The following is a 15,438-nucleotide window of genomic DNA, read 5'->3' as shown; positions in this document are numbered from 1 at the left end:
ATAGCAATATTGGACATAAATGTGTACCATCGGATTATCCACTAGCCGCGCAGATCTTCCACGTGTTGTTCAATAAGTATAAACCCCTGGAGCCACTCTCAGCACTACAATGTAATACTCCTTTGTCTAGTATAACATGCATGGAACCGGTTGGGTCACAAGATTAATTTTTTTATATATACTATATCTAGAAATAAGTAAAATCATATGTATTAACATAATAATCAATTACAGCCAAAGGGCTTCTGAATCCTATTACACTGACCTATAATAATATTCCTGGAAGGCAAATAGGTAGAGCATCAATTTCCCATTGGGGTTGGTCTGTAAATTTTTGGTTGTCTAAACCCATGAAAAGCAATATAGATCAGATATATCAATGATAATAGGTTTTCCCTTCTATGTTCCAGACTAAACCAACCTAACCAGACTAACTTAAAGCATCCATTGTCACTGAAGTAAACAGGTAAGATTATAGCTTCATACCTAGTCATGTCAAGTACCCCTCCTCCAAGATGTGCTCAACTACAGCTGGGAATACACAAGCAGACATATCAATTACCCAGCTGTTGTCAACTATACAGTGATACTTTCTTGACAAACACCACTATAGTGATTACTGAGAAATAAAACTGAAACACAGTCAATATAATGTGAAATGTGTATGAGCTAAGTCCCCTCCATACATGTAAATACAATGGCCAATAGATCTGCCAGCAGTTATCTGGCTTGACGCTCGTTTTTCCAAGCGCTTCTGTGTTCTCTATGAGAGTGCCGTTGTAGACATCTCTGGCAGCGGCTCATATCTTACAAAGTAAGAGAATCAGCAGCACAAAATCGGGTATACTGGATCCATCTCACATAGTATTAGAATCTGTCAGAGCCCCTATGCACGTTTGATTGTTGTCCGAACCAATCCATTCCAGTGGATTCGGCCAACGTTAGTCTAACGTTTATGAGGGCCTGAAGAGTTTCTCTTCACTACAGTGCTTTGTATTCTACATTGAGGTGTTACAGTACCATAGGCACCATCCATGAATACAGCTAAGTGTATCTCACAAGATTGGAAAGAAAAAACCAGGAGGCAAAATATGACTTGTTATGGGTAAAACTCATCCTTCTAGACTGCTGTCATAAAAATAATTTAAAATAAGTAGACATCATACAACAGCAAAGTCTGGCATCTACAGTACCCCTAGCCTTGATGAGCATTAATTGATCACCACAGTATTGTATATGGGTAGAGTTTGGTCTACAAGGTGTAAGTGGTGTGAATTAATTAAAATTGAAACTCAGGACCAAAAACCCCATCTTATTAAAAAAGAAGTCAAAGAGTGATACAACATAAGTGGAATCACAAAATTACACAAAATGTTATCTCAAGCGTCTAAAAATTATCATCTTAGACGTTGAAACTCATATTGGTAGATCAGTTGGCATTATTACAAGTTGACCTTTCTGCACAAGCGGATGTGGAATAACAACAAATTACAGAATTACTCAGGACTTTATCTGAAACATCTAAAAATTATCACCTTAGAAGTCCACATCCATATTGGAAGATCAGTTGGCTTTAATACAAGTTGATCCTTCTACACAAGTGGCTGCATGAACATATCTGAGACACTAGACACTGGCATCACTATGGTTGCCTTCATTTTGCATCCAGCTATGCAGATAAGGTCAGAGCAACAGTATATATAATGGATAATGAAAAAAAAAAGAAAGCTCTCATAGCATTATGACATCAGCTGCAGATCCTTTCATGCAACAATTCAATTTTTTAGATACTGATAATATAAAATATTACTCAAAAATATAAAAAATTTCACATTTCTACTCTCATGACAAGATATTATAACAAAGCATAGAAAACTGTAGCAGCACACAAAAATGACTTTGCCTCTTCTTCTATTATATTTCTCAAAATCAAGGATAAATCTGAACCAAGACTACACTGAGACAAGCTGCCATAAAATAAAGTAAACTGACATAAAAACAATAACATATGCCCCCCAAAAAAGACTATACTCCCATTTCTATGCTGTTCCTCTCATCGTCCTCCTAGAGCTTAAACCCCTTAAATAGTAAAGAAATATTTTTGGATGTTGCCTTCACCCATTACAAAAGTTATGTAAGAATTGTGTTCAATGTGACTGCATACAATAAGAAAAATGGAAGAAGTCACTATATAATAGAAAATCCTGCTCCAGAATCAAAGCCTTCAATGTCAAAGGCTATCTCTCTTAACGCCAATTAATGCTTCGTACTGGATGAATAACCAGTATGACAGCCTGGGCTAAGAAGATCAGAAAAATGAGTTTATGATATTAAATTGTTAATGATTATTTCCATCTTCTCTACTCCCATTTACAACAATACATGACAATGCGTACCACTGGTTCTGTATATTTAGCTCAGATTTGTGACTTCAATTTAATATTAATGATTTATTTTATATTATGTTTAATAAATAAATAAATAATAATAACAATTATTATTATTTTATTACTTTTTTGCTTCTGGCATCATTTTTTCCTATGTTGTTTGTATTATATTATGTTTAATAAATAATAATTTATATATTAAACATAATATAATATAAAAAATAGGTAAAAATAATGCAAGAAGCATAAAATTAATAAAATAATAATATAAATAGTTATTATTATTATTATTTTTTTAATTTTATGCTTCTGCCATCATTTTTACTTTTTTTGTATTATATTATGTTTAATAAATAATAAGAATAATAAATATAGTTATTATTTATTAAACATAATATGATATTATAAATAGGTAAAAATGATGCAAAAAGTATGAAAGTAATAAAATAATAAAAACATTATTATTATTATTATTATTATTATTATTATTATTATTATTATTATCACTATTATGCTTCTGCAATCATTTTTATCTATTTTTTTATTCTCATAGTTTACAGTCTGCAGTAGATATTACTTTAAAAAAGTTTCTATATATAACAATAAATAAAAAAGAGGGCAATATTTTTTAAAGCATTAATGTGACTGACAGATTTGCCACCTACCTATACGAAAAGTCACAGTAGATTATGCAAGTGTCTTGCTGAATTTATGAGCTGACAATATGCAAAATGAGCATCTGCATGGGAGCCCATTAAAAATATGCATTATAATATATGTATTATGTGACCTAAATACTCAGACCTATACATTAAAAAAACACAATTGATGGCATGCCAGACTTTTCTAATTACGTTCATTTACTAGGCAGCCATACGTACTAGGGACAGATAACATTTTATCTTGCTTGACGTTTTTATCCATTTTTCAGATGAAAGCAAGTGATATTTTGCAGGTGAAGGATGATATCACCTTGTGCGGGGTGCTGCTGGAGGAGGGAGTGTTTCAGGTCTTTGAAGTGTGAATTTAGAACGTCGTTGACTTAGTTCATGACGGATCCACAGCAGATAAATGTGCAGTTTTAAAAAAAACTTTTTCTCATCTACTTTTTTTCTATCAGGACATTAAATGGCTAAAACTATTTAGTGTCCAAAAATTATTCTAGGTTTACAGCATAGAACACGCATGCATAGGTAAAGGAGAAAGTTTGTAGCCTGATGTCTCTATAGACTTTAGGGTAGAAAAGCAACTTACAAGTATCTGGTACTTGTCAGAAAATTTCTGTTCATCTTTTATCTTTTTTTCTAGCACTAAAAACTCATTTGTGCTATTGTCTAAAATAGCATTTACTTTTCTCAGAGATAGCTTGATCTATGTAATGCAAATTAATTTCTTATTAACATAGGTGCAGCAATCGAATATCTAGACTATAGCTGTTATTGTCATGGGCTGCTTGTGTTATACTATAGGGTTCATGTTCCTACCAGCTGCTCATAGGGAGCAGTGCATATTCTGTGTATATTCATGTAGGAAATGCTATGTACAGCAATAAGTAAGTTCTTACAGATGTGAAAGTTGCATTATCTTTCATGACGTTTCATAAAATATAAGTAAATCCTTACTTTGGCTTTGTCCCCATCAATTTTCAGAGAAATATGACTACTGTATGAGTGGATGATGCTGTAGGCTACTGTACTCGACTGGGTCTATCCGATCACTGAGAAAGGGACAGGTATTTATAGGGTTCACCATGGATGGGTACAATAGCAAAGTAGCAAACAGCACTATTACCCTGAGGACTACATGATAGCAGCTTTGAGTTGTAGAAACAAATTGGCTGTCTATAGGGATATTTCAGAAACTTTTAAAAGCTTGAACTCTCAGAAGACCGGACCCAACTGTACACAACATAATATTTCATGTGGAATTTGGAGGTGACAACAACTCTTGTTGTTTTGTACAATCTCAAAGGCAAAAAATTTAAGTGGTTGAGATTTGGTTAGGAGGATTTGTTAGCTTCCCTTCCTGCCTACCGCAATAGAGTCTGTAAGACCATAGAATATGAGGTCAATATAAACTGAGATTACAAGTCTATAGCAACCAAGTCAAGTCATAGAAATGTGATTAATCTATAACAAGTGACTTAATCTGACTATAGCAGCTGGCCATATGTCCATCAGTCTATGGTAATTGAATCCACAAGTCTAAAACAACTGGGTCCACTGGTCTATGGAATCAGAGTCAATCACTCAATAACAACAGAGTCCAATGGACTCATCAAAATATAGGCTATAGTAACTGAGTCCATCGTTTTCTAAGAATTGATGTAATTGGCATATGGTATGTTTTATATAGTAACATAATTTATAATAACAGAGTCCATCAATCTATTGCTGTTGTCCATCAATCTATGCTAATGAGTTTATCGCTCTAGTAACAGAGTCCATCAGTCAATAGTACTGAATATCGATATTTAGTAACTGATTCTAATGGTCTATAGTAATGAGTTTGTTGGTCTACAGCTCCCTCGTCCATTGATCTGTAGTTAAGAGTCCATTGGTCTATAAAAACTGAGTCCATCAATCTATAGTAATGAGTCCATTGGTCTATGGTAACCGAGTCCATCAATCATTAGTAACTGAGGCTACTGGTCTATAGTAACTACGTTTATCAGTTTATGGTAATGAGTCTATTGATCTATAGTAATGGATAAGTCCAATGGTCTACAGTAACTGAGGCTATTGGTCTATAGTAACTCAGTCCATTAGTCTATAGCACCTGAGTCTATCGATCTGTACTAATGAGTCTATTGGTCTGTAGTAACTGAGTGCATCAATCTATAGTAATGAGTCTATTGATCTATAGTAATAAGTCTATTGGTCAATAGTGACTAAGTTTATCAGTCTATAGTAATGAGTCAATTGGTCTAAAGTAACTAAGTTTATCAGTCTATGATAGAGTCTATCGATATATAGCAACTGAGTGGATTGGTCAAAATACCAGAGTCCTTAAGTCTATAGTAATGAGTTAATCAATATATGGTAATACAGTCTATTAGTCTATAGTAATGAGTCCATTGATCTATAGTAATAAAGTCCATCAGTCTATAGTAACTGAGTGCATTGATCTATAGTAACTGAGTCTATTGGTCTATAGTAACTGAGCGTATTGATCTATGGTAACTGAGTCCATCCCTCTATAGCAACCAACCAGTATATCAGCCCAAAACAACTTTTCCATTAGTGGATAACTACTGAGTTCTTCAGTTTACAGAGACCAAGATCAATATAAATACCAATATGGGCCCCATTTAACAAAAATGAAAATTGTAGAGTCCCTAAATTTATATTTTGGCAAAGTAAGGGGCATGGCTAGCTTGATCAAGAAATACATTGCTTTGTTGACTGTGTCAGGTCTATAGCTGCTTCTCAAATGAGTTCACTTGAAACAGTAATACAAAGTAATACATTATTTATAGCAGATTCATTAAATTAAGGAGTCATAAACAGTATGTAGTAGAATACCGTACTTCTAGCCTGAAGCAATGACTTTAGACCTAATAATGAACGCAAATCCACTTCATTAGTACACGATATATCCCAACTGGAAACTGGTGTACCTCCCAATTGTGCCTTTCACATAACGTGTACAACAGGACTGCTGGCAATGTTGCCCTTTTGCAATGTAATACAATCCATGTTGCTTATTACCTTCAGACCTGTATACAATTAGGAGTGTTTATATTATGTGAAGACTATTGTGCAGGCAATGAGATCATGAACGTTACAAGTTCCATAAATCATCCATGTATGCAAACCATATGACGGACCGGCTGCATGCTGACATTTGTTGGGAGTCTATTGTTGCTGGCCTTTCAATGTATACATGATTGCTCATGCTGAAGATGTGCTTAGTTGTAAACTTATGACGATGCAGAGGGTGGGGGGAGTGGTGTTACTCTTCCTTTAAAAATAGTTAAAATTATGCATCTTTTTTTGCATTGGTGTCAAAACATAAAATCATAAAAGGATGGTACTGTGCAGTGAATACGGCATCTACATAGTGCCCATTGGGTGTCAAGTGCCAAATGCTGAGCTATATATCTTTATACTTGGGACGTGTACAATATATATGATGTCCTGATCTCATGTGAGCTCCCAAGTTGTGGATGTAGCCACCTAAGACTGACGACCCATTAAATGAATGTAGTAAATTGTCCGGGTGTACAAAATACACAAGAAAGAATAAAATCAGTTCTATGTCTAGATTTCATGCCAATAAGATGATATCCTATATGACGATATCCTATGTGATGATAACCTATAGGACGATATCCTATATGATGATATCCTATATGATGATATCCTATATGACGATATCCTATATGATGATAACCTATAGGACGATATCCTATATGATGATATCCTATATGACGATATCCTATATGATGATATCTTATATGACGATATCCTATATGATGATATCCCATAGGACGATATCCTATATGATGATATCCTATGTGATGATATCCTATGTGATGATATCCTATATGACGATATCCTATATGACAATATTCTATATGATGATATCCTTTATGACGATATCCTATGTGATGATATCCTATATAACGATATCATATGTGACGATATCCTATATGATGATATCCTATATGACAATATCCTATATGATGATATCCTATATAACAATATCCTATATGACAATATCCTATGTGATGATACCTTATATGACGATAACCTATATGATGATATCCTATATGACAATATAATATATGAAACAAAGGAAATATAAACTTGTAACTATACCTTACTATAAATTCCAACTCAAAACATCTGTAAAATGTATTTAAATATAAAGATGTGCTCTCCTGGCATTAAAGACATGACGCTGATGCTTGCAATGCTCACAAATGACACTTGTCACTGTACTACCCATTATTAGCATGATAACAATACTTCTGGTAAGTAAGAATTCATAATAAAAAAGAAAAATTGTATAAAAAAAAATCCATCTCCAGCAATTAATACAAACCCAAAATATAAAAAACAACTTACAGAAACTCCAAACGGTACCGGTATAATACACCTAAACTAGTAATGAACAGTTTATATAATATAATGAGTCAATGTGATCAGAAGACTAAATTTACTGGGTGAATATGGGTCAGATATTCTCGGACAAACCATAAATATTAGAAAGATAGATATAAGAAGAACAGAAGAAGTAAAACGCACAAAGTTAGGTTTGAAATTACGGAATGTAAAAGTCGTAAACAAGTAAAGTGTTTATAAAATATGAATATAAACAACAAAACATAAAAAATGCACATGAGTCAATGTGAGAATGTCATTGGCCTAATATCATTACCATAACTCAATGCAAATGAAAAGCAGCCTGGCTTATCATCAGCATATCGGACCTAATCAATCCCTGTATTATAGGATATATAGGTGAATGTGGTATCTATGTTCATTGCCTTGGTTTTGGTGAGCAAAAATGTAATTGAATTTTAACAAATATCTTACAAGTTTATATTTAATGAACATTTATGATTTTTTTTTATTATTTCTTATAACTCTTATGTTCTTAAGCTTTATTGGATAGAATTTAGTGTTTAGTATGCTATTATCCCTTACATGACAATCTATGAGGATAGTAAAGGTGAGGAGCGTTAAATCCTACATTTGTAGGGGCACGTAAGGAGGTGGACAGGTCAATAAGGTAACTTTTTACATTTTTAAGAATCCTGACTCAAACTCACCAGTGATAATATTTGAGAACCTGATGATAGATTACAAGACCAGAGGAGAGATAAGAGATATGAGAGTAACACATGTAAGTTAATTAAAAGCATGCATACATGTATTAAATGTAGCAGCCGAGTTAGAAATTATTCAATATTTAGATAATAAATGTTCTTTTTTTTTATTAATTAATTTTGACAAGAGTTATATTAAGTCATGACTAAACCGGGATAAAGCTATAATCAAATAACCAAGGAGTGTGCCTAGCATGTGGAGCAACTTTGTGGTCGATCAGAGTGACAAGTGCACTGCCTAATCCTCGGCTATCCGGCACAGCACTCTGTGTTACCCCGATAAGGGAAAGGACACAATCCTACCCAACATTATAGCACACTCCAGAGGGACAAACGTGCCATAGGAAAGACATTAAGTATTTATCTCCGGGCCTAAAGCAAAAAAGAAGCCCAAAGACAAACTTTTTTAAATCAGTCCCAATGTAGCTGAGCTAAGCTTGTCACTTACCAACTCAGCACTATCACAATGTGACGTGTGCGGTAGTTGTCCAACTATGGATTAATCATCATAATAATCTTAATGCGATCATGTTGGACAAAAGATATAGTTACTTGAAAAATTCAACTCTTCTACATCTGCAAAGACATATATGTATATATACATACATAGGAAAGGTATTTTATAGCACAACCATGACGCTGTCCTGTCGGACCTTACTTAAGCCATGCCATCTCCCATCCTGGCAGGCGGACTCATTAGAGTCAGAACAACTTTTTCTATGTTATGCTGCCAATAATTATCTGTTGTAACCGATTTGCGCCTGGGATACAGTAAGAATTAACCCACAAGAATATTATGATTAACTCCTTCACTTACTAACAATTACCTGCATTTCTTATAGTGAATCGATGCATTGGACTACAGCGCTGGGTCTGTAGGTACATGGGCACAAACAGCTGTGTTCTGTACCTTTAAGTTTAAGTTTACAAACATGAAGGGGACTTTTTCATAGTTATTGAATGAGTTATCAATAAGGCACTTCTTATGGTCCCTTAACATCTATGTATTATTATCAGGCACCGAGCTCTTTATCAAATCACTGCTGGGTTCTGAAACTTTGCTGGTTTAATATGTCTATTTTTTGTATCATATGGTACAGCGCCATAGAAGATGAAAGCGCTATACTATAAATACTAATGGTTGTAAAAAAGTGAGCTATTATCTATCTATCTATCTATCTATCTATCCCTCTATCCATCTATCTATCCAAATATAAATAAAATTTAAGATAGATCATAACGCATTTAATATCATTTAAATTAGTCAATGACTAAATATACTTTAGTCTAAATATATTAGCATTATCAATTGTTATTACTCTGACACACACATATATATATATATATATATATATATATATATAAAAAGTTCTATACCTCTGCTTTAATTTATTCTGTTTTCTAGCTATCCTTCCGATTTATATCTATCTATTCATTCAATTATCTATCTATCTATCTATCCTCTTTCTATCTATCTATCTATCTATCTATCTATCTATCTATGTATCTATCCTCTCTCTATCTCTACCTATCATCTATCGATTTATTATCTATCATGTATAATCTATCTATCTATTATATATCCATTATCTATCGATCTATTATCTATCTATCATGTATAATCTATCACTCTATCTATCTATCCAATATCTATCTATATATCTATTTGTCTATCATGTATTATCTATCTGTATATCCCCCTTTCTCTATCTATCTATCTATCTATCTATCCAATATCTATTTATATATCTATTTGTCTATCATGTATTATCTATCTATATATCCCCCTTTCTCTATCTATCTATTTATCTATCTGTCTATCTCTCTATCTATCCATTATCTATTTATCCATTCATTATCTATGTATCTATATCTATACACTTACGGCCTGTCAAGTCAAATGTTTCAATAACTTTTCCTATCCCAGTTATTATATGCATTAAAACCACAAATAAAAGCCGCACATGTGTAAGAAATGGTAGGCTTCAGTTAAGGCCATAGACCTGACATTTTCCATAGTAAATTCCATACATTCCAGCATGTTGGCTGTAGCAGAACACATAACTCTATAGGTGCTGCACGGCGTATGATGTGGTTGATCACAGGTGGTTAAAGTCACAGGATGCCACGATAGAAAGGCTGACTAGTCTTATTCTGACCAGTCCCCATACTGTGCATTCTACAATTCAAAAACTTTTCCCCCCTTTTTAGAGTAACATAAGTTACCACTCTGGGTCTGGTAGACGGGACCAATCTGGTGACTTCAGAAACTGATAAGTCATAAAAAACACAAGAAAACACAACTTGTGCAGAAGTAATGGATGGCCACGTGCCCGGTATGACCAGTGGATGTTCTCGCATGTGTGCTGCATGTGTGCGCGCGTGTTGTTGTGTATCCGCGCTTCCTCTTTACTTCTAACAAATTAACAAACTCACTTTTAACTAAGCTCAGGCATGGCTCTGACACTGGAAACCTGAAATAAAACATGACATGCTCCTTCAGGCATATAAATCATTCAAACTTTTGTCTCACTATCATCAGTATTTATTATTTAGCATCAGTGGTGTTTTAAGGTTAAGAATGAGGTTAATACTTGCAAGAATGGAGAAGACAAGCTGTGGCTCTGCTGATTGCAATTTTACTGCCTAATTACAATAGTATAATGCACTTCGGATGAAAGCCTCTAATAAATGGCTGAGGTTGGGGAGGCTGTGTATTTATTAAGAGCTCAAGTGGCAATAAGTGACCTTTCCCTGACATCTGAGTTGACTCAATACTAATGTCAAGTTGTGTAGGACTATATGAGGATCTGCTCCTAATGAAGCAGGCATGGCTCCTCTGACAGGCACTGTTCATATCCTGCAGGAAGTAAGTGTTATTGCTACAATATACTTATGCAACCTGATCTGCTATGGAAAATGATAAACTGGATACAAGTAGAACAAGGTCACGACTTGCTGTGAAAAGTCCAGAACAGCAACAGTTGTAGCAGAGTTGCATTTGTCATTAGCTGCATTGTTTATGCATAAAATGATAAAAGTGACAATAAAAGGGCAAAATATAATAACAAACAAACTGCAACATCTGCCCAAATCCATTCTGCTACATCTATAGCTTCTGGCACTTCAGGAAGCGAAGCGTTAAAAGGGGCCCCCCCTCCGTTTTAAACTTTTATACAAAACATTCACCTGCACTAAGTCCTAAGAGCGAGAAAGTACAAGCTGTATGAAATGTAGCAAGAGAGAAGGCTGGGGATGACATCTCCATCCCATGGCTGTACTTACATGAGGCATCTGCTGCTCTTAGTTGCCCTTGGAATGTTCTGCGTTCATTGGAAAAATGATAAGAGGAAGAAGAAAAAAGAAGAAGAAAGAAGAAGAAAGACAACTGGCCTCTTCTTACTTCTGAAGCTTGAGCACTGTATGTCTCCACTAAGAAGGAGCTCTCAACTCAATCCAATATAGTGGGCAGAGGGTGTCTGTACAGGCAGGAAAGTGGCTCTGCTGCCAGTATGAGAAAGTAAACCGAGTCGTCCTGTAAGCGTCCAGGAAGGAAGTGACAGGAGACGAATAGGAAAAAAGCAGCTCAAGCCTTTGTAACATGGAGAGGAGGAAAAAGGCAGTGGATTTAAAACTGAGTGCCTGGCGAGGTGTCGTTTTCTTACCTCCTCCTCTCTGTCTTCTTTCTTCCTCTCCCTCCCTCTGTCTTCTTTCCAGCCCTGATCACTCCCCCTCTTCTGCTGCTGCTTCACTCCCCTCTTCTTCTCCTCTATCCTCCACTGAATAGATAGCTTCCTATTTTTATCTCCACTCTACCTTCCCTTTATTTTGCTTCGCCCTGTCTCCTTTATTATATGTTTTAATCAGCCTGTCTGCTAATTTCTCTTTCGTCTCTCTTTCAGCCTCTCTCGCAGCCTGTCCCACAGTCACAAAGCATTGCCAGTGCAATAATCACTTTCACTCCTGGAAATAAAGAAGTAGTATGGGGAGGCCCATAGAAGTGCAGCAGCCGGAGGATTTTTTATTAAAACAAACATATACAGCTCCTCTCCTCCAGCCTCAACTAGATTGATAAATTACTCCGCTCCACTACTTTAATTATGTATATGGGATGCAAAATAAATCACCCAACTGCAGCACCTCAATCAAGCACTTTTAAATGATAATTGCGTCTGGGTGAATCAATCTTTTCATTTCTGACATTTTGCTAATTTTAGTTTTGCCGTGGTAATGCTATGCCAGGCGGAGTCCTAATGACAATTCTGCTTCTCACACAATTACTGTGCTGACTTAGGAGCTCAATAACTCTACCTGGAATCCAAAAGACACCCCCTCTGACACATTCATTTATACTATACTGGAGCGCGAGATGGTCACTTCAATGATATTTATAAATAAATATGTTAGATTCAAGACAATTAAACAAAGCCTGTGCACCACTCACGTCTTATGGTGGTCGTTGAGTTGGGCATGGTGGCATGGCGGTATTACTTGTTTACATACCTTTATCCTAACAGAATAGATATGTTTAGTAGATTGCCATGGATGAAGTCTGTGTTATCATGATTGTTATCATATTGCAGATCTGTAACACTGTAAATCTGTAGATTTGTGATATATCTCTAGAAGAAACTTCTGGACTCATACTGTACCTCTGATTTCATATGCAGGGACAAATAGGACAAAAATGAAGGCATTTATTTTCATGCCTTTTGAGATAAGCGAACCTGAGGTTCAATGTTTGGAGTTCAGGTCCGGAAACCGACTTCCAAAAAAAAAAGTTTGGGTTCGAAGTGTGAGTGAGTTACGAGTGCAAACCACTCGAGCGAGCAGCGCTTGCAGTGTTTGAACGGTTCACACTGGGGGTAAAATCAGCATGGCCAGTAATGCCCAATTACTGACTTCCATTGAGATTTGGATCAAGTTGATGTCAAAAAATGAATGTACCTTGCGAACCGAACCTCCAAAGGTTCGCTCATCTTTATCGGAGATTACAATGCCTTGTGGGCCCTCCATAGAGAGGTCGACTCAAGAGATGGTCCAATAGAAAGCAAATAGGAAAATCCTGCATCAGAGTGAGGTTCCTGGCTAAGGCTGGATTCAGACGAGCGTATGGCATCCAATGCGACAGCTCAGGCTCTGCTGCTAGTGTGAGCCGAGTGTCATGCGACTGTGACCCGATCCTGCAGTCATGTCACAGCTGTGAAGCTGAGGATGGGCGCTGTGGAGGAGAGGGAGGGATTAATCCCCGCATCTCCTTCATTGCCAGCATGTGCGTATATCGCACTGCACCGGGATAACATCCGAGTGCAGTCTGATGTATCTCTCGCACCCATTCATTTGAATGGGTGCGAGGGATACGGCTCTAACAGAGAATCGCAGCATGCTGCCGCTTTTCTCGCATCCAGAATCTGGAAAAGCTGACTAACTGCTCTCCCTCATTGACTAACATAGGTCCGAGTGCAATGCGAGATTTTCTCGCATTGCACTCTTCTGATTTTCACGCTTGTGTGAACACATCCTTAAAATCCAAAATGTATGTAGCATATTAAAAGTCAACAAGCTGTGTGATTGGCTTACGCATTTTGCAGAAAAGTCCTTATTCATAGCTTTATTCACAATAAATGTGTCAATTTGGCAGCATGTGAGAGCATGCGTCCATAAAATGCATCAAAGGCACATGCTGTGAGATTGAGTGGAGGTGTGAGCTTAGTGAGCCACCAAAGGGCACATCGGTGAGCTGAAAAGAGAGCCAATAAGTGACCGAAGCCTGAGGATGAGAAGAGTCCCGTGGGAATCTTGTAAGGAAAATGACTAAGAAAGTGAGAAAGGTCCCTAAATTTAATGCACTCAGAGGGTAACGTAAAGAGAGAGCTGCAGAGGCTGGTGAGTCTGTGAAGACATTTAGACTCTGATTCATCAAGACTAGCATTTTATATGACAGTCTTGATGAATAATGCACTATAGTATGGTACACCCAATTCATTTAAAGTCATGTACCTCTTTTTGGCCCATTTTTCAGCCACCAAGGGCCCCGCAAATAATGTACTCCAGTATTGGTATACATTCCCACCATAATTTACGCCAATATTATTTGGTAAATTATGATGAATTTACCAGCAGAACTCTTCCAGGCTGCTCCTGATGAAGCTCTTCACGCTTTTCAAAAAGTTGGTGGAGCTTTCTGGGACTTCTCTAAAAGCACAAAAATTGGCAATAATTTTGTGCAAGTATGAGTTACACAAAATATTGATACAATTAAAACTGGTTTGTGCTAAACTTCTAGCGAAAACTGCTTGATGAATCAAGTACTAAAAGGGTTTTGTTCAAGAATATTTTCTAACCAAGTGGGTGTTGAAACCACTATGCATGTTGTAGTTGTATCAATGGAAGTCACTGTAACCACCAAGATGGTGAAAAATAAATATAGTTGTGTTGCTCCAACTAGCATCTGCAACATTTCCAAAAGTTGTAGGCCCCGAAACTTATCAATTGAGGAAATAATTTCTGCCGCTAAATTTGTGTTCTAGAGTATCAAAAATAGAATTTTGCGCATTCACAGGATCCATCAAATGTCCAATATAAGTAGATGAAAAATAAATATCATATTTAGTGTAAGTGATCATGTAACATCACAGATTAGATGTAGTTGTCATATTAATTATCACTTTAGGAAATTAATGTAAGAAGTAGATAACTCCTTGATTGGACTTAACAGAGAAAATAATTTTAAGGGCGGCTTTGCACGTTGCAACATCGCACGTGCGATGTCGGTGGGGTCAAATCGAAAGTGACGCACATCCGGCGTCACTTTCGACATCGTAATGTGTAAAGCCTAGATGATACGATTAACAAGCGCAAAAGCGTCGTTATCGTATCATCGGTGTAGGCTCCGACTTTTTCAAAATTACGCTGCCGCGACAGGTACGATGTTGTCCCTCGTTCCTGCGGCAGCACACATCGCTGTGTGTGAAGCCGCAGGAGCGAGGAACATCACCTTACCTGCCGCCGGCGGCTATACGGAAGGAAGAAGGTGGGCGGGTTGTTTACATCCTGCTCATATCCGCCCCTCCGCTTTGATTGGCCACCTGCCGTGTGACGTCGATGTGAAGCCGAACGACCCACCCCCTTAGGAAGGAGGCGGGACGCCAGCCAGAGCGACGTCGCAGAACAGGTGAGTGCATGTGAAGCTGGCATAGCAATAATGTTCGCTAC

At 36.6% G+C, this 15,438-nt stretch overlaps 1 protein-coding gene across 14 annotated transcripts in view; it reads right to left on the bottom strand.

Moving 5' to 3' along the window:
• Positions 1-15,438, bottom strand: part of MEF2C (myocyte enhancer factor 2C) — a 370,333-nt gene that overhangs the window by 263,791 nt on the left and 91,104 nt on the right. Inside the window, exon 1 of one of the 14 annotated variants that reach the window (XM_075325111.1) lies at positions 11,509-11,870. The exons of the other annotated variants lie outside the window; for them this stretch is intronic. The gene's annotated coding sequence lies outside the window, so the exon portion shown is untranslated. Of the gene's footprint in view, positions 1-11,508; positions 11,871-15,438 lie in introns of those variants that run through there. 14 annotated transcript variants of the gene reach the window in all.

This window comes from Anomaloglossus baeobatrachus, chromosome 1 (genome assembly GCF_048569485.1).
Source record: "Anomaloglossus baeobatrachus isolate aAnoBae1 chromosome 1, aAnoBae1.hap1, whole genome shotgun sequence".
In the NCBI taxonomy this organism is placed as follows: domain Eukaryota; kingdom Metazoa; phylum Chordata; class Amphibia; order Anura; family Aromobatidae; genus Anomaloglossus; species Anomaloglossus baeobatrachus.
This window is presented reverse-complemented; position numbering and strand designations above follow the sequence as displayed.